Source organism: Lissotriton helveticus, chromosome 7 (assembly GCF_964261635.1).
Source record: "Lissotriton helveticus chromosome 7, aLisHel1.1, whole genome shotgun sequence".
Classification (NCBI taxonomy): Eukaryota; Metazoa; Chordata; class Amphibia; order Caudata; family Salamandridae; genus Lissotriton; species Lissotriton helveticus.
The window spans coordinates 591,631,557-591,652,714 of record NC_136068.1 but is presented as its reverse complement, the minus strand read 5'-3'; positions in this window follow the sequence as shown (position 1 = coordinate 591,652,714).

Genomic DNA, 21,158 nt, shown 5'->3' with positions numbered 1-21,158 from the left:
CGATCTCTGGCAGTGTTGCGCCCGCTAAACTCCTCCTGTGTCTCTCTCCTGCTCCTCAGCTCTCCGTAGCAGGTACTGCTTTGCTTTTGCTCCCCCCGCTCCACCGAGGGCGTGCTCAATTTATCGCCTCTCCTGGCGCCTTGAACTCGCGTCAGGGAACGCGCCGCCGCCGCTAAGGCTGCCGGGATTTGGAGTCCCGGTGCGGCGGTGGCGTGCCTGGTGATGGCGGTCTATGGCAGTGTGACAATGGCGATCTCTGGCAGTGTTGCGCCCGCTAAACTCCTCCTGTGGCTCTCTCCTGCTCCTCAGCTCTCCGTAGCAGGTACTGCTTTGCTTTTGCTAGGGCTTGTTAATCAGGTGCAGCTTGGTTCCAGTGGCCCAGTGAACATGGGACATGTTTCTGAGCATACCATTGGCCACTTAGGGCATCATATCAAACACGCAAAAGGTGACTGGAGAAAAACCTCCATTAAGTCTAACCACTGACAGTCACTTGGGGAAGCATTTGAGCTTATTGTTCTTTTGCCCATCATGCCACTTCAGTTTAGATCCATTAATATGCAAATCAATCTTTGCCCTGTCCAATAATAACAGGCCACCCATAACTGCCAGGCCAGGTCCCCCCAGAACTGGAACACAAGCAACCCAAGACCAGTTGTACCCTGATTGAGGCTCTTCAGGTGGGTGTAACTTGGATCTAGTGGCATAGTTAGCATGGGACTCGCATTTGGGCAAACTCTTGGCTACTTAGAGTGTCATACGACACACACAAAGGTGACAAGAGGAAGGCATGCATGTGGTCTAACCACTGGCAATCACTCGAAGTAGCATTCAAACCCATTGTTCTTTTGACCACCATGGCACCTCAGTTCAGATCCAGCCATCTGCAAGTTCATAACCAGTCGTGTGCAAACCTGTCTTGACCCTTCCCAATTAGAACAGTCCAGGCCACACCTGCCACATACGTCACAGTAAAATGACTTGAATCAACATATGCGTTGCCGTGATGCGTGTGTTGACTCGCACATATGAATCCAAGACAAATTGCCCATGTTGTCAACACATGCACCCTTGAAAAGAATCAGGTTGCACACAAACTACAAACAACTTTCATGCACATTACAGGGGCAGTAGCCGTCTGTTATCACTTAGTAATCTTCTCTCAATTAAGTGATTTATAGGCCTTGGAATGCCAGTACATTTCAAAGACCACCTTTTCCATGCACATCTTGCCTGTCCATATACACCGATTGATGGCAATAAATATACAACTGTATAAGTGTGGCAGTGTGGGCTACTCACCTTAAATATGACATCCTTGAAAAGGTGAGTCACAAAACAGGAGCAGTACTGCGGAGAGGAATCCACAACCCAATCGTTGAGCACATCTTCCATTTCTTTAAAAAAAACATCAGTGCATCCACAAGGGCAAACAAAAAGGCAGCAGCACCAGCCAGCCAAAAATGGACCTACATGTGCACCCCATAAATCACCAGCACCAACTAAGAGTCAACACAAAAGGGAGATCAGCAGGAGACAGGTGTTGAGTGACATCACCCAGCGCCGTTAATGAGGCTCATCTATGAATACCCCTTCCACCTGCAAACCAGCCGCTGTTGGCAACACTATGCCAAGTGGCACAATTCCTGAAGGCCAACTCATCACCCTATTGTTCATGGACAGTGCCACAACATCCACCCTGTCCTCCAGCATAATCATAGCCAGAATAGTCAATAGCTGAGTGGTATCAGTTGTAATGCCTGCCATGAAAACATCAGCTGTAGACACAAGCATTGGAAATAAGGCTGCAAACACTGGGGGATATTCACAAGAAACTATCGGAGTGCGGCGTTAAGCCAAAGCTGCTGATGCCGAGCTCTGACAGTTTCAAAATGCAGGGATGCGCCGTATTTACAAAAATGCTACGCACCCCTGCATTTTCCCTAGCGCTGTTGCTAAATGTAGCTGCCTAGCAACAACGCAGACCCCCTTGCCTGTTTAGCTGAGAATGATTGTTCATGTTCAGGAAGGTGTCCCTTCCTGAGCATAAACAATCACTAATAGCGATTTGTATCCTTTATGTGTGCTACAGAATGCAGCATATATGGAAGTTGCAAAATGCCATTTTTTAATTAATGTTTATGTGCAGGATGAGACACCTTCCTGCACACAAACAATCAGTAATGGCAATTTGATGTTTCTGTGTGTGCTGCAGTAGAAAGCAGCAAAAACTAGGAGATATTAATATTTTCTCCTCATTGCGCCTGTTTAAGTCCAGGTTTTCCCTGTTCTTGTTTTTGGCCCTTCCCCGTATTTACGGCACCTTTGTAAATAGGGGGCAGCGTAAAAAAGCAATGGGTGTTGCGGTGGAACAACAACAGCAACACCCATTGCCCGCCCCTTTGACGCAGGAGGACGGCTGTGATAAAGGGCATGTTTTCAAAGTGCCGATAAGTGGCTTAACGCTACCTTGTAAATATGGAGCAGGACATTGCGCCACAGGAACGGCATTAAAAATGACGTTCCTGTGGTGCAATGCCTTTGTAAATATGCCCCACTGTATCTTGTGAAAAAAGCCATGTGGTGGTAACTCAGATACATCACAAAATGTGCTAGTAGTATAACTTGATACATGTTTATGTTGTAGTTTTCACACATTATGATGCTTTGTGAGTTGCATTAAGTGAAATATAGTTGCTGATAGAAAGATGAATATATGTATGTTAACATTTAGGTATTTTTATTCTTGTTTTCTTCAAAAAATCTTTTGACCAAGAGAGTCACAGATACGGTTTTGAAAAAGATGGTGCTATAATATCTTCCATCGAAATGCATCGACACTGCATGACACAATCCATCATAAGGCTGGAACCACAGATTACTAATTAACTTTGTGGTATCGGGTTCTAGTGCCTCACATTGTTTTATCACGGATGTGTAATTTGCCAATGACAAAGTGTACTGTCCTGTTTGTGTACGGTCTATGCTAGTATGTATAGGTTTTTCATGGTGCCTCTGTGTTAGGTATTAAATATTTGGGTCATATCACATATGAACAATACCAACCACATGTGTGCTATATGTTGTCTTGTTTTTAATTTAGTGTTACAACAAACAAAGTTTTCCTAATATGGTTTTATATTGTTTTTAACTTTAGAAAGAATGTGTATTTCGTTTTGCATAATTATCAATAAATAGATCTATTTTTATACATTTCTTGATTGTGATCTTGGGGTTACTGTTATACCTCCCTTGTGTGTATGGTGCATGTGGAGTGGTTTAGAGATTGTGTGGTCTAGGCCATTACGAGTGGATGTGACTAGCAGTTAGTATTTTTCTTATTGGATAGTCCAAAGAAAATCGCCTTGTTGACATTGTACTTCAGATATCACAAGAGGTGAAGGCCCTCAGCCCACTAGAGTCAGAAAATGATGAAGGATGTGCAGCCATTACAAAGACACAGGGCACTTTGGGCAAGCTACTTGAGAGCCAGGGGGCTACTCTTGCATATAAGGCAATATGCTGGATAGAAAAGTGAATTCCCTTCCTGTGCAGTAACCACCAAGTCATTCTCACCCTCATCATAGACACAGAGAGCCAGGACAAGGTTGGCCCCTATGGCTCAACTTGCAAGCCCTTCCAAGGAGCTTGCATACAAAAACAGTGACTGATAAAGCAGCCACAACACTTCCAGCCATATGTCTGATTTTTCTCATGTTTAATTTAAGATTAAGTAGATTTCTGTTTTGAAATGCGAAAGGCAGAGCACAAACACAGCTATACTCTCTCAAGGCCTGGAGGCAGTTGTTCTGAATACTTTGTAAACACAATATCAGCATGATTATATTATCCGGAATCACAATGGTGTCCATACGCAGTTGCCTCTGCTGTTGTTTCTGAGACTCCTCTTCATCTCTGCTATCTCCCCCATCCACAATGTCCTCAGGCATTGGTGTGCATCACCTGATGGAAATGTTATGGATCATGGCACATACAGTGTTACTGTAAACCTTATCAGGGGTGTCTTGTAGTGTACTGCTGTATGATGCAGGTATCTAAATCTCCTCTCTAGGAGGCCAATGCAGATTCGATTGTATTTCTGGTATGTTTGTGTGCTTGGTTACATACTTCCTCATGCACATTTCTAGGATGTCATGCTGGTGTCATAAGATAAAGCATGGCAAAGTAGCCATAATCACTTGCAGGGGGGAAACACATAGGGGTCCATTATGATAACGGGCGGGTCGCCACCGCCCGTATGGCGGTGGCGATCCACCCGCCAAAAACCTTCGCCCGCTACTAATTTCCCCCCGCCACATTACCATGGCGGGGGGACCCTGGCAGATGGGAAGACCGTCCGCTGGTTTTCCGCTGGTAGGCAATCCGCCCGATTGCCTAACGGGCAGAAAAACTGTTTATATGGTGGCGGTGTCTGGTAGACACTGCCATCCATATTTGAATGCAGGCGGGTACTTGCCTTTCTGTAGTGGCGAAAGGCAGGCGGTTCTTGACATTGGGGGCCCGTAGCGGGCCCCTAGAGATTCTGGGGGGTGGGGGGTGCACATGGGGGCTACCTATGGTACCCCCCTGCAGTTCCAAGTACAACATGGCAGGCACCGCGCGTTGCCTACCATGTGCACTACATGCCTTCCTGGCATTGTGGCTAGCGGTGCTGAGTGTACCCCCCCACAATGTCAGGAATGCAGGCTGCACCCGCCACTAATCCTATTGTTCACTTTGAGGCTCCTTTTGGAAAGAATTCTAGCGCTGCTAGACTTTTAGGAGTGGGGCAGCAGTGCAAGTCCTAATGTTGGATTCAATTGTGCACATGTTGAGGCTAAGTTGTTCTGTCTGGGGTTCATACGAATCCTGTGGGTCTCAGGGTGTGAGGCGAAGTGAGATTTGGGAAATTCAGCCTTATTCTATCTATTCTGGCTCTCATAGAGCACTGCTCCACCCTTTGTTGATTTTGTTGTGTGGCCTGTTTGTCATCTTCTTCATGTGTGGCTTGCTGTAGCAGAAGAGTGCACTGGTTTAGCATGATATAGTAGTCTAGTATGGTGGGTGTACTAGAGTCGTGTGAGATGATACAAACACTACTCTGTAGTTGTCTTGGTTGGCCCGTTCATGGTCATTTCGTAGGTGTAGGCTTGTGCACAGATAATTGTGATTTGCTTCCAGATATTTCTTGACTCCTACAGAGTATATGTTGTAATATTGTGCATTGTTGTGTTGCTTTAACACATTTTTCAATGTTTTAAGCGACATCTTTTATTCCCTATGCCTTTGAAATTTTACTGCCGCCTGTTGCCTGGAGGTATTTTTGGGTTCTATTTTCGACTGTTTTTTTAGTGCCATATCATACTTCTGATTAGAAAAACCTTAGAAATCCCTGGAAAAAAAGAAAGGTTAAAGGCCGGGACATTATAATTCTGCTCAGATTTCGCTCGTACAAAACTTACCTGCAAAATACTTACATTTTGTCTTGCAAATGCATGCATGGTAAAGGCAAATGTGTGGTAAGATTTTGCGTGGTAAAAGACATGCAATATAAAGGCATATGCATTTTTGAGGATGCGTGTTAATGGTATTGCGTGGTTACGGCCGCATTGTAAAGGCTGTTTCCTCTTGTAGACTGCCATGTCACATTTCCTGTATAGATAGGGTGACCAGATTCTCAAAACAAAAAACGGGGACAGGTCATAGACATAGAAGTAGGACTACGGTTTGCAGTAACCATCGACATAAAAGTAGGATTATTTGACAGCTGTCATAGACATAGAAAAAGGACTACAATGACCGCTCCCTCCACAGACCGAGATGAAGCATTACAGAAAACAAATCCGAGGTCTTTTATTGGCACCCCTCTCCTTTACACAGCAGCATTAGTACTTCTTATTACATTTACACTTTTAAGCACTATAGCATATATTTGCCAGCAATCAATAAAACATCACAGGCTAGCAAACGCCAGTTCAAAGAGAGCATGCGGGCGCATACTCAACCGGAACAATGAAAAACAGGGACATTTCTGTGTTTAACTGGGACACTGATTGAAAACGGGGACATTTGAGTCACTTGGAGAAAAGTGTTGGGACACGGGGACATTTCTCCAAAAACGGGGACCGTCCTGGGAAAACGGGGACGTCTGGTCACCCTATGTATAGACCTTTGACCTTCGCTATCCCAAGGTACTACTTACCTAAAGTATTATTATTAAGTGCCGTTGCCATGCTGTCCATCATGAGGCCAGAGGACCCAACTTAATGGCCCAAAGTGGATGAGCCCTATAAATGTGTGAGTGAGAGACTGGGCTGAGAGGCCACCGCTACAATCACATAATAGCAGATGAGCTGGCAGGATCCATTTTAGAGTCACAGAGTAGTGTCACTGTGCTGTCAAAAGCTGCAAACAAGAAGGGTGTTTGTTGTAATTTACTGCTTTCATTGGTATCTCCCGTCACCCCCACCCTCTCCACTTACTTGGTTTATCCCCGTACCCACTGTGAAGGCTATGTTAGAATGTTGTGAAATCGAACCTCCTGTGAGAGCCCAGGCAAGCCGGGGGCACCGTTCGTTTATACTGAATATAAATAAAGACATTTATACTCTGCCTTTTGGACTCACATTACTACATTTTAGTGGCGACGAGGATGGGATCCGAACCCACGCGTGCAAAGCACAATGGATTAGCACTCCAACAGTGTTCTTTTGACAGACAGTGATAAAATAAGATGAGCTACAATCTTTGCAGTATGCGGCCCTGGGGAGATTCGCCACGCTAGGAAGTAAGGCTTTTAGGCACTTGTAGAAACAACGTGATTTGTTTTCAGCACTGCGCCGATTGCCTCATCATGGGGAAAAATGTGCAGCGTCGCGTGAATGAGCGCGTAACCCTTAGTATATCAAGGGCCATATTTTCAGAGTACCGACTATGTGGGAACTGAGAGCTTTTCGTGTTCTTTAAATCAAACAGTGTTTTATGAGTTCCTGTGTTTGCTCACACCTGCTAGTCAAGAAACAGGTTATACCTGAGCCTAGGTAAAATTTGCGCACGTAGTTCCCAGAGCCCTGAGAGGTGAAGGGCGCCGGATATGGAATTTGTTTACCTCGTTCCAGATGTACGTCAAAGATGCTGTAACCATAGGACTGCTTGGCCAGAAGTTGTTCTCAGTGTAGGGTGACCAGACGTCCCGGTTTTCCCCGGACGGCCCCGGTTTTTGGAACAGTGTCCCGACACTTTGCTGCAAATTAAAGAAATGTCCCGGTTTTTGCTTAGTGCCCGGGTTAAACAGATAAATGTCCCGGTTTTTGCTTTGTGCCCGGGTTAAACAGATAAATGTCCCGGTTTTTGAAAAGTGTCTCACACGGTGCGCCTGCTTTACTTCTCACAGGTGCTGAGACTGGTCTCTATTGGGATCTCCATTTTTGCCCTCACAGGGAAAAACAAGCATTAGAAATGCAATCGGGCTCGGATTTATTTGAGTTTGAGCTAATGGCATTCTAAATGCCAATGTATTGTTGCTATGTGTTATGGAGTGTGTTCATGTGGTGTGTACTGCTAGGGATCTCCTTGTGAATGTGCGAATATTGCACCACTTGCCTGTGATGTCCTTCTTATGTGTGAGAAACTTGCACCTCAGCTGGCTGTGGTCTCCTTGTGAGTGTATGCACTGTCATTGCTAGCCTGTAGATATGCAATATCATCGCTAGCCTGTAGATATGCATTGGCTTCACTAGCCTGTAGGTATGCACCGTCATCGCTAGCCTGTAGATATGCACTGTCATCGCTAGCCTGTAGATATGCGCTGTCATTGCTATCCTGTAGATATGCGCTGTCGTAGCTAGCCTGTAGATATGCATTATCATCGCTAGCTTGTAGGTATGCACTGTCATCGCTAGCCTGTAGATATGCTTTGTCATCGCTAGCCTGTAGATATGCACTGTCATCACTAGCCTGTAGATATGCATTGGCTTCACTAGCCTGTAGATATGCACCGTCATCGCTAGCCTGTAGATATGCACTGTCATCGCTAACCTGTAGATATGCATTGGCTTCACTAGGCTCTAGTTATGCACTGTCATCGCTAGCCTGTAGATATGCGCTGTCATTGCTAGCCTGTAGATATGCTCTGTCATCGCTAGCCTGTAGATATGCACTGTCATCGCTAGCCTGTAGATATGCATTGGCTTCACTAGCCTGTAGATATGCACTGTCATCTGCACTCTGCACCGCCACTCTGCACCGCCACTCTGCACCGCCACTCTGCACCGCCATTCTGCACTCTGCACCGCCACTCTGCACCGCCACTCTGCACCGCCACTCTGCACTCTGCACCGCCACTCTGCACTGCCACTCTGCACCGCCACTCTGCACCGCCACTCTGCACCGCCACTCTGCACCGCCACCCTGCACCACCGCACTGCCACTCTGCACTGCCACTCTGCACCGCCACTCTGCACCGCCACTCTGCACTCTGCACCGCAACTCTGCACCGCCACTCTGCACCGCCACTCTGCACTGCCACTCTGCACCGCCACTCTGCACCGCCACTCTGCACCGCCACTCTGCACTGCACCGCCACTCTGCACCGCCACTCTGCACCGCCACTCTGCACTCTGCACTGCCACTCTGCACTCTGCACTGCCACTCTGCACCGCCACTCTGCACCGCCACTCTGCACTCTGCACCGCCACTCTGCACCGCCACTCTGCACCGCCACTCTGCACCGCCACACCGCCACTCTGCACCGCCACACCACCACTCTGCACCGCCACTCTGCACTCTGCACCGCCACTCTGCACCGCCATTCTGCACCTCTGCACCGCCACTCTGCACCGCCACTCTGCACTCTGCACCGCCACTCTGCACTGCCACTCTGCACCGCCACTCTGCACCGCCACTCTGCACCGCCACTCTGCACCGCCACTCTGCACCGCCACCCTGCACTCCACTCTGCACCGCCACTCTGCACAACCGCACTGCCACTCTGCACCGCCACTCTGCACCGCCACTCTGCACCACCACTCTGCACCGCCACTCTGCACCGCCACTCTGCACTCTGCGCTGCCACTCTGCACTGCCACTCTGCAGCACCACTCTGCACTCTGCACCGCCACTCTGCACTCTGCACCGCCACTCTGCACCGCCACTCTGCACCGCCACTCTGCACCACCACTCTGCACCGCCACTCTGCACAACCGCACTGCCACTCTGCGCCGCCACTCTGCGCCGCCACTCTGCGCCGCCACTCTGCGCCGCCACTCTGCACCGCCACTCTGCACTCTGCACCGCCACCATGCACCCCCACTCTGCACCGCCACTCTGCACCACTGCACCGCCACTCTGCACCACCACTCTGCACTCTGCACCACCACTCTGCATCGCCACTCTGCACCACCGCACTGCCACTCTGCACTGCCACTCTGCACCACCGCACTGCCACTCTGCACCGCCACTCTGCACCGCCACTCTGCACCGCCACTCTGCACTCTGCACCGCCACTATGCACCGCCACTCTGCACTCTGCACCGCCACCCTGCACCGCCACCCTGCACCGCCACTCTGCACCACCTCACTGCCACTCTGCACTGCCACTCTGCACTGCCACTCTGCACTGCCACTCTGCACTGCCACTCTGCACCACCACTCTGCACCGCCACTCTGCACCGCCACTCTGCACCGCAACTATGCACCGCCACTCTGCACTCTGCACCGCCACTCTGCACCGCCACTCTGCACCGCCACTCTGCACCGCCACTCTGCACCACTGCACCGCCACTCTGCACCGCCACTCTGCACCGCCACTCTGCACTCTGCACTGCCACTCTGCACTGCACTTGCGCGCACACGAACGAAAAATGCCCAACATGGCGGACGAAAACTACATTTACCCTATCACTTCAAGGCTATTAAAACGACACCACAACGAAGACGAATCACTGGCCAGATGACATAACACACTAAGGAATGTGTGGAATTTGTCTCGCCAAAGCCCTAGGAGATACTTTTTTTTTCTCTTCTTTAACATTAGGATCTCGAAACTCCTCCCACTTACGTGGGCGGAGGCCGAGCCCTAAAAAAAGCTTACCTCTGCAGCAGTACCACGCTTCACTGCTTTTAACGAGACCCGTTATAGTTCTTCCACAGTCTGTCTCTTCATTCCAGAACTTAGGCATTTTCAATGTTAAGTACAGCGAAGCCAAAGTTGTTGCTTATTTCTCTTATACAGCTAACAACCGTTAACAAAGCCAATAGACAAGGCTTGTTCTAGGTGTGATGTTTGTTACATTGTTGAGAAAGCCAATAGTTCAGGCTTGTCCTAGGCGTAATGTTACTCGTTATATTATTTATCTGGATACAATGACAGAAGCAGTACATTTTTCGGGCGGGCGCTATGCTAAGTACAGATTTTTTTAGCTTATGTGTTTTAAGCCACGTCCTTAATTACATCGGCCACGCCCCTTGAGAGACACCCAACCCTTTTTTTTTCATCCACTTAAAACCATGGATGCTTCTGTCAGTCCTATTTCTATGTCTATGACACATGTCCCGGTTTTTAGGCCGAGCCTAGCGCAGCGTGCATGCACTGCTCTATGGGAGGCTTCTTGCGAGCACGCCAAACTTCCCCGAGACTTCTCAGTGTGGGTCTGGCAACTCTCACACATTCCATTGCCCTTTGCGTGTGGCTTTCAATAAAGAAAGCACGCAAATGGCCAAAGACGGGTGCATGTCCCGCCTTTTCTCTAAACGTTCATTCCCATGGCGTTTTGGTGTCGGGAGCGAGCAGCGGCACGCATTGTGGCATCTGCATTCCTCCCTTGTTGTTGTGGATCATGTTACTAATGAAACACAGCTTGGTCGCTTTCACTTTCGCGGCTGCGCTCGTTTCTCTTGTCTCAGCTGTCAATAGGGATATTTTCCAGTCAGGATAACACCAAAACATTAAACATTTGCTCAGTGTAATTAGTCTGCACATATTGTGCATTTAATGAATCGAAAGTGGAATGTACTTGCCGGGTCAGTGTGAGCTTTGACACCTGCGGTTTAAAGCCTTTTGTAGGTTCGGTAAAACGCCCTTCCTGCAGTTCTCAGGGGCAGAACCTCACTTCGAGCTGGCGCACAGCGAGCACATTCCTTTCTTCCCCGTCACGCCACCTTGACAAACAGTGCACCAAAAACGCCGAGCACTAACCCCTCTCTAGTGATTAAATACTTTTGCAACTCTTGAAGCCGGGCACTTCTGTCCATGTTAACAATTTCAAATCTCAGAGGAAAGAGAAAACGCCGAAAGGATCTTATTTGCCAAGTAACTGTAAAACTGTTACATTTGAAAAGCTTTTTCCGGCTACTGGCGTCACAGTGCTGCACAGTCAAGGAGGTGCAACAAGCCACAGAACTTGCTCTTTCCGTTTATCGCGCTTTATTTAACATAGCGGCAACTCACCAGGAAGGGACTGAAGTGAATTGCATAAGCACCACTTATATTACACAAGGTTCCAGCTCCGCGCTACCTTTTATTTATTTCCGTTTATCACACGTTCATGTAGCACTAACTGGGGAGAGTTTGTGGCCTTAGGGCCAGAGCTGCCTACTTTGGAGCTGGGGAACCAGGTTTGAGCCTCCGTGTCGACTCAGCTTCCTGTGATTCTAGGCAAATCACGTAATCTACCCGTGCCTATCAAATAATCAATGTGTCCTTGTGTAACGTACCTGCTGCTCATGTAAAGCGCTCAGATACCTTCAGGTCGAGTTCGCTCTATATAAATCTGCACAAAAAAAAAACTTGAGCCAAAGGGACTGAAGTGCTTTGCATAAGCACCACTTACATTACACAGGGACACGTAGCAACCAGTGCATCTGCAGCCATCTTTACTACTGACCCCCACCCCACCCCTTCCGTAGTTGCTGTTTTCAACAAACCAATGCTTTTGAACCCTCCCCCCACCACGTGACACACCACGTCCTGCTGCTTGCTGTGGTGACTTGACCACCATCCCAGGGCACTAGGACCCTGTGGGCAACGGGGCAGCGTCCAGGTCACTGGACATGACTTCCTGTGGGCAGGCAGGAAGCGGACACTCACCATCAGGACGAGGAAGAGGACGGACGCAAGAGGCGCCCAGAGCACATGTATGAATAAAGATATGTAAACCGGTACCTGGCTCCTGCGTAGTCATTGCCGCGCAGAGGCACCAATATACGACAACTGGCGACGAGGCGGTTTGGAAATCCACGCGTGTGCGTCCCTCGCAACAAAGACAACGGGAATACAGGAGGCCACCCTGCATCGCTGTCTGGGGAAGAGGAGCTCATCACTGAAGCGGGAGCCCACCCCGACTGAAACGGACTGCGGGAAAGACTGCCGGCTGGGACCCCCGTCTGATCGGGTAAGCGCTGCTGAAAAGAGCGCGAAGAAAGAAAATAGGCGCGAGCTCTCGCGAGAGTCTCGGCGGCCATCTTGGGGTCAGGCGGCCAGGGCCAATAGAAACGCTGCACGGCGGAGCGGACATTTTGAAGCCAGGCAACGTTGCAGCAGGCGAGAAAGATCGCGAGACTTGGCGGCCATCTTGAAATCAGGCGCCCGGGCCAATGGGAAGGCTGGAATAACGGGCGGCCATCTTAGAAACAGGCAAAACAGAGAAAAGGAGTAGAATAAGCTCCGAATTGAGTGGCAAAGCAGTCACAGAAGATAGGAAAAGAGGCAGAAGGACAAGAAAAGGAAAAGAAATTGCAACACAATTAAAAAGGAGCAATTACAAGAGGAAGCCAAAGAGGTGAAGAAAAAAAAAAAAAAAAAAAAAAATAAAGAAAAAAAAACAGGAAAATATATAATAAAGGCATAACAGTACAAAGGCAACAGAAGGGCCAAAGAAAGAGAAAATGCCAGAAACAAAACACAGTGCACAGTATCGCACACCACTACCATTCAGTGTGTCAGAACCACAAGTGGGAATTCGATGGGAGAAGTGGATTGTGAAGTTTGAGCGCTATGTGGAGGCGACTGATGTGGTAGACGGAAAGAAACTAGGGCTATTCCTGAACCTTGCGGGGGATGAAGTGGAGGACCTCCTCATCACTCTGCCCCCGAGCGAAATAAAAACATATGACAAGCTGATCAAATGCTTGACGACGAAGTTTGATCCACAAAGGAATGTCGATTTTGAAAGGTACAATTTCAACATGGCGTTTCAACAGCAGGACGAGTCAATGGATGATTTCGCAACAAGGCTGAGAAAACTGGTGGCTCATTGCGAATTTGAGAACTTTGACAATGAACAGGCCCTTCGCCTAAGATTGATAGAAGGCTGTCGCGACACAGACTTTCGCACAAGGCTACTTAAAGAACCGACGAGTGTAGAAAAGATTCTAGACTTGGCAAGAGCGGAGGCCAGGGCAATGGTGCAAGCCAGGCAGATGGACCGAAAGGGAGAACATCTACACCGGATGACAGACACCCGCAAGACGGGCAACTGGAAGAAAGGATCAAAGGACCAAGGAGCAAGAAAGGAGGGCTCGAAAGAAGGCTCTCAATGCTACAGGTGCGGTTTGGACTTCCCACACCGAGGAGCATGCCCGGCCTTTGGTCAGACATGCAGAAAATGCAACAAACCCGGCCATTTTGCCACCATGTGTCAAGGGGCACGTTTCAGAAATGAAAGAGGAAAACAAAGAGTGACAACAACCAAACACGTACGGCACATGGAAGCGACTGATAGGAGCTCGTCGGCGGGGTCGGAAGACGAAGATGAGGAACAAAGACCGGCAGGAAAGGTAGAACGCCTTTACCTCATGTCCACAGAGGAAGGGCAGGAGGAGGAGCACATCCGGTTAGTGGACAGGAAGTCTATAAAAAAGACGGATTGGGTGACCATCGACGTAGGGCCCCATCAAACAGAATTTGTGCTAGATAGCGGGGCCACATGTAACATCATGTGTGCCACAGAATATGATAAGATGCAAATAAAGCCTCCACTTAGACCGTCAAATGTCAAAGTATTCACATGGGGTGCACAGAATCCAGTAACAAACATGGGGAAATTCACGGAAACCATGACGCACAAGGGCAAGACCGTCACGGAAGACATACACGTGCTACGAGGAGACATTCCTGCACCATGCCTACTGAGCAATGTAACGGTCAAGATAATGGGCCTACTAAAAATGATGTACCACATGTCAGACAGAGAAAACATCCTACAAGAGTACCCGGCACTAACGAAAGGGCTTGGAAAATTAAAGGGAAGACAAATAACCTTACATATAAATGAATCAGTCAGGCCTATGGCCCAGCATCACAGAAGGGTGCCCATTCATCTACAACCTCAGGTAGAGGAAGAAATAAAGGCGCTATTGGAACAAGACATCATCGAGCCAGCAGAGGGGCCAACGCCATGGGTATCACCAATAGTGGCGGTGCCTAAAAAGGATGCTGCGCAGATAAGAATATGTGTGGACATGAGAATACCCAACACAGCCATAGAACGAGAACGACACCCAGGGCCGCACCTAGATGACATGATAAGTCGGCTGACCGGAATGAGGAAATTCTCCAAGCTCGACCTATGCAAGGGGTACCACCAGCTGGAGTTGGACCAACAGTCCAGATACATCACAACCTTCTCCACGCACCTCGGATTGTTTCGCTACAAGAGGCTAAGTTTCGGAATATCGTCAGCAGCAGAGATCTTCCAGGAAACAATAAGGCAAATAATAAGACCAATCAAAAACAGTCTGAACTATAGTGATGATATCCTGGTGTTTGGCAGATGTGATGACGAACATGATAAGGCGTTGAGAGAGGTATGCTCACAGCTAGTAGAGGTGGGCCTGACCGTAAATGAAAAAAAATGCGAGCTAGGCAGGGAAGAACTGGTCTCTTCTTTTATGGCCTAGTGGCCATGTGGTGACCTCTCGAACTCTCTGAAAGTGGTGTACCTGCATTGATGTCTGTGCCATGGATCCAATTTTTTTTTTAATAAAGTACACAATACATAATTTAAATGTGAAAATCCAAACGCACATAAAAAAAATAGTAAAACAATTTGCCAGCACACTGAACAGCCACAATCCAATGTAATGGAGCACTTCAACAGACAATATTTCATTTTGCTGTTGCACCACCAATTTTTACACTAATGTACGCCTGTAACATAAGCAGAAGCCAGAAGGACAATGTCAGGGTCTCCATTTACGAAGTGGATCAGAGGAACCAACACATTTTTATTGTTTTTATTTATGTAATGTAATGTAATGTAATGTAATGTAAAAGCATACTTGTAGAGCGCGACTACCACTCCAGGGAGCATCTTGGCGCTAAGTACCCCAGCCAGATGGAGATAGGCCGGCTAACTAACGGAGTTCAGAGGGTCCTATACACTTCAAACTAATGCTCTACAGGCAGTATCAGTAAGGGCGAAAATCCAGGTTTTCAATTCTTTCCTAAACAGGATTTCTGTGGGGAGTTGCCGAAGCTGGAGTGGCAGCTTTTCCATGCCTTGGAACCCAGGACAACAAGGGACTTTCCCCCTTTGGTAGCAAGCCTAAATTTAGGGGTCACCAATAGGTTTTGGTTAGCGGACCTAAGGCTTCGTGCTGGTAGATAGCGTTTGAAACCCCTTGACAGGTACTTTGGCCCTTGTGAGGGAAATGCTCTGAATGTGATGATCAGTATTTTGAAGAGGACACGCTTGTGGATTGGGAGCTAATGCAGGGCATTAAGTGCGGCTGAGGCAGACGACTTCCTAGGCCAGCCCAGGACCAAGCGGGCGGCTGCATGCTGGAGCATCTGCAGGCTGTGGAGCATGGTTTTATTTGCTCCTGCATAAGGCTGTTGCAGTAGTCCAGTCTAGATGTTATGAGTGCAACCGCCACAGTTTTTCTTGCTGCCAGTGGGAGGAGGTCAAAGAATTTTCTCAGGCCTCTGATAATGTTGAAACAAGTGCCAGCCACGGTCACTGCCTGTTGTTTAAACGTCAGGGATTCGTCAAATTTAATGCCCAGGTTCCGGGCGGAGGCGATGGTATTTGGAGGAGCTTCTGCGTCTTCGGGCCACCACTGTTTAGGTGAAAATAGATTTTGAGGGCCAAACGGCAGGATTTCGGTTTTGCCCGAATTGCATTTTAGATGATTGCTCCTCATCCAATCAAATATGGCAGCAAGGCAATTTTTAAGATTTTCCTCTGCCCCGGACAGCTCCCTATCTAATACTAGGATGAGCTGTGTATCGTCAGCGTATGAGATCGTGCTGATCTGAAAAGAGGAAATCAATTCAATCAGGGGGACCATATATAGGTTGAATAATACCGGGCTCAAACTGGAGCCCTGTGGCACCCCTGTGTTGATAACCTTCTCTTCAGAGCAGAACTCTCCCAATATGGTGACTTGCCTCCTTTGGCTGAGAAAGTTTTCCAGCCATGTGAGGACTGTCCCCCTATCCCTGATTTTGCTAGGCGGTCAATAAGTATGGCGTGTGAGACCGTATCGAAGGCCGCCGATAAGTCAAGCAAAATCAGGACGGCTTTCTTCCCTTGGTCCATGGCGACTCGCAGGGACTCTGCCGTAAACAGGAGGGCAGATTCTGTCGAGTGTTCGGACCTAAAACCTGACTGGTTGGTATGCAGAATCTCATTATCCTCTAGGAATTTGGTAAGCTGTTTATTAACAAATGTTTCCGTCAGTTTGAAAAGCAGAGGTAGTAATGAAATGGGGCGGAGATTGGACAGGATCGTAGGGTCAGGTAAGGGTTTTTTATAAAAAGTGTCAATATGCTAGACAGCAGCCACACTTTTCTACGACATAACTTTAACACATTGGCATAGCCAATAGCTCTAGCTAAACACTTAAAAGGTCCCAAAGGCCTATTGGCTATGGCAATGCTTGTTGTTTTGAAAATCTGGTGACCCTACCTCAGTGTTTATTACATAATAGATCATGGGCATGCATGGACATTTTGGCCACCCAAACCACTACGTATCCATGTGTTTAATTATGCTGTGCATGTGGGGAAAAGTGTGCATTCCCTCTTTTTTTTTTTAAACACAGACAAGCCTGATCTACTTTTAAAGCATCAAACTGTCTGGTGTGCCGGTGTATTCTTTCATGGGTGCCCAAGTTACACACAGTGGTAATATTTCCCTAGTTGGTCACATTCCCAGTGGCGCACCCAACAAGCTCAGAATGCAGAGGCTCACCCTAGGAGGGGGTCCCCGACTCCTTTTATACCAGAGAACACGTCACCCTTGTGTGGTGCTCAAAGAGGCAAAGCACTCTGGGAAGGTTTACAGTGTTTCCCTTCATAAGAGGAGGGCCTCTGGGAACAGGAGAGTAGTTGGCCTAACGGCTAAGGCGCTCGACCTCGGACCTGTGGATGTGGGTTCGAGCCGCGTCGGTAACGACGCCAAAAACCTCCTGTGTTTCTGGGCAAATCACTTAATCTCCCCGTGCCTAAAAAAAATATGAAAAGTGTTTCTCATGTATCGTAACTGGTGCTATTTAAAGCGCTCTGATACCTGATTTGGTTTGGGTCTAGTTCGCGCTATATAAAACTATGCCCAAAAAAAAAAACTGTGTAATGTAAGTTCCTTTAAACCCTACGGTCTTATAGGGTCCTCTTGGTGAAGGTATGTGTATGTATGTATGCCTGCGAGGTGACCAGCTTTAGAGGAGTTTTAGGTTCCCCGTTCCATAGTTTGATCCAAGGCCTTCATCTTACATTATGCCATGGACTTTAGCACCTGAGTAGAGGCCGCTGACTTGCTAATCAGGGGAGGAGAAATAAAATGCCGCGGAGGACTTGGTTTCCGATTGCCTGCTCACGTTGTTTGCTGGGAGTGTCTGTGGCAAGGGTGTTTGGGCGTCATCTGTGGAGTGAAGCACGTACAACCCTAAGGTGTTTGTAGATTCTAAAGTTAAGCAAATAAAAATAGGACTGTTGGGGCTGCAATGGGGGGGTGTACTAGTGCGACTATTAGGCTAGTTTCCACAGAAATCTTCTTCTATTGATTTTTGTCCTACATAATGGCGTGAACCCTGATATTGTTGTGGCTTCCACTCTGGTAACCCGAGATGCTGTGGTTGACAATTGAGATCCCCACCGCCCCCAATCCACAGCCCCCCATCTGATAATCATCCTGCCAAGGACAAAACACAAGAATCAACTTGAGTGGCTCTCACAATACTGACTGGCCCGACCTCACCTTTTCATGCACTATTTTTTGATCTTTCCTCAATGAAATATCCTAGCACTTTAAAACTGCATTGATTATAAATGTAATATTTCTTATTTTAATTGTTAACGAGGATTGAGTAATGACGACACAGTGTTTTTTATTCTTTGCATCTTTCAAATCTTCACTTTTAATTATTGTGTACAACGTGTTTTTACAATCTTTTACGATTTTTTTTACGAAATCAAATAAAAGTATAATTGACTGAAAAAACTCCTCATTGAATTACGATGCATTTGATCCTGTGGGCTTTGGCCAACCTAGCCTTACCTGTGAACCCCCCTCCCTCCCCCCAAGATGACTTCTGTGTGGTCCCTCACCATTGGCAGGGCCAATAAGGCACTTCCCCGTAACAGGAGAGTTGGTTCAGCCCGAATTGCCAGACACGGCTGTATGCACGAATATCTGGCAATTGCCCTTAGCCGACGGCAGCTCGAGGTTGCCAGTGGCAGGGAAGAACTGTGCCAGGAACCAGGACGTGTGCATCAGTGTAGGCCTCCATTATACGGAGAACAGGTAGAGCATCGACACAAATGTGTGCTTCTTTCACATACATGAAGCAGCAGGGCACTCTTCTCTTATACACAGATGGCAGCAGTGGCAGGAGTGGCAGCTTTACTCACTCTTTTTTTCTCGATATAGGCCACCCGAACGGGATTCCCTGATTCGAGGAATAGTGGGAAAAGATTTGTCCATGAACCTTAAGAGTCTGCTTGCCTGGTAAGGTGTAAGCTTCGCGGAAAGATAACTTGGTCCTATGCTATTCAGCAATTTATGAGTTGTATAGCAGATCCATACAGCAGATCTTGAAAAGTATTCTTTTACGTACAGGGAGCCAGTGAAGCGAGCATAAAAGGGGTGTAGAGGGCATCCTAGAAGAGAGATTTTGGATGAGGCGAGCTGCCGTATTTTGGACCACTTGAAGTTTGGTTGAGGAAGAAGGGGGCACGGAAATTGGGGAAAAGAAGCAAGATTGTATGAAAACACAGGGTAATGAGAAGATAGGAAGATGCAAGCAACAGACGTGGTGAAGGTGACGCAAGGGCTGTGGGCGGAAGGATTTGGCTAAGGAAGCAGAGAATGGTCAAACAACAGGAGAAGCTTTAGTGGGGAGCCACAGTAAGGGCACAAGGAAGGAAGCACAGAACAGACAGAAGCAAGGAAGTACTGATGGGATAGGAAGACAGGGGAAGCATGGTCTTGGAGGCGCGGTGGCAATGGCATGAGCAGGGGAGCACAGGAGCGACAGAAGCAAGGAGGTACCACTGTTGGAACAGAGAGACAGGGGAGGCCTGCTCAAAGAGGCAAAGATGTATTAGAAGAGAAGCATGGGGGACTTGGGAATGGGGCCCGTGGGAAGTATCCATATTATTATCTTCTTATTTTGACAGTTTTATCTTTCTATTTTGTTGTAATGTAAGTCTTTGTTTGTCACATGAGGCAGAGAGTTGGTTATATTGTGCTCCTTTGATTAGATCTAATTATAAGATAAAATAAAACATAGCAATTAGTACCATCATGGCGACACTCCCCACCCCCAAGCACCTAGCATGCATGCAAATAAATACACACCACACAAATTGTTATTGGGAAAAAGTGCTGCAGGTTTATTCCATACAACATTATGTAATATGGTGGGTTATCTTACGGGTGATCCAAGGGCAGGCAGCATACTCGCCACCTGCCCGCCTGATGAGCCAAGCAGCACTGGGGCGAACCCCAATTGTGCTGCCCCTTCTGGTGATCCTCCTCCCGGATCACGTGACACTTATTACTCAAGCCCCTTTCAGGGCGGAGCGTAGCAAGGCAAGCCCCTGATTGTTCAGGCCCACAACCGCCCGAAGGACAAACGGGGCGCCGACACGGTTTCCAGGAACCTCTCATGAGGCTCCTGGGCTCTGGCTCTTGCACCCCTATATGCCGTGCAAAGGTACTCTTCTGTACCCAATTGCTTCCAGATCGCCCTGTAACTCCGCCTGCAACGAAAAAAGGAACAAGATTACAACATTCTCACCATGCTTCCTACCCCCGACACGCCGGGTAAGCAGTAGGGAGGGAGATGGCGTGTCCCGTGAGGCAGCGGACGCGCGTGTCCTTGCGACGACAAAGGGGTCGTCAGCGTGGCGAGGGGGACATATATACCCCTCACCACGCCTACCGCACCGGACATGACGCGGCCCTATCTGTGCCCAGGAGGGGACGGAGTCTGCGAGAGTCCCTGCCCCTAAGAGGAAGACAGGAAGGGGTGTGGGCTGCCCGATGGCACTACAGGGCCGCCCTCTCGAGTGGCCTCCTGCGGTGGCCTCGGGCAGCCGCAATTTCGAAAATCGATGACAGTGTGCAATTCAGTCGGAGCCACTGTTCTAAACAAAAAGTAAATAAAACGCGTGCACGTTCCTGTTTTGCACGTTCTCATTTGCTTTTTATTAAAAATGTCTTGAATGTATGTGATATTTTCACAGCCATGTTTCGCCGGCCCACTTTTGATTTGAACTTCCCTGTACTGCTAAGATGGGAACTGGAAGCAAGAGAGGGGAACTGACTGAGGTGTTCGTAGTGGAAAGAAGCCAAGAAATCCGCACAAAAATGAGAAGAGGGTGAGGGGAGGAGACTCAGATACCGAAAGAACTTTAATGGAAATTGACGACATGGTGTGCGAAAGAGAAAAGGGACTCTGGAGAGACACTGAGCCCAAGAGGACTAGACTTGTAAAGATGCATTGCAAGCCAGGTGGTGCATTTTACAGCACACGAGCACAAGTAGTAAATAAAATATCGGTTACAGCAGTTCTGAAGGGGAGCCAATGAAGTCATTCAAATATCTCAGTTTTTCACGCTGAACACTGACGTCTCCAAAAAAGCGTATCATATGAGGCAAGAAACAGTGTGTCTAATTCAAAACACAGGGTGCACAGTAGCCAAATCGAGTTGT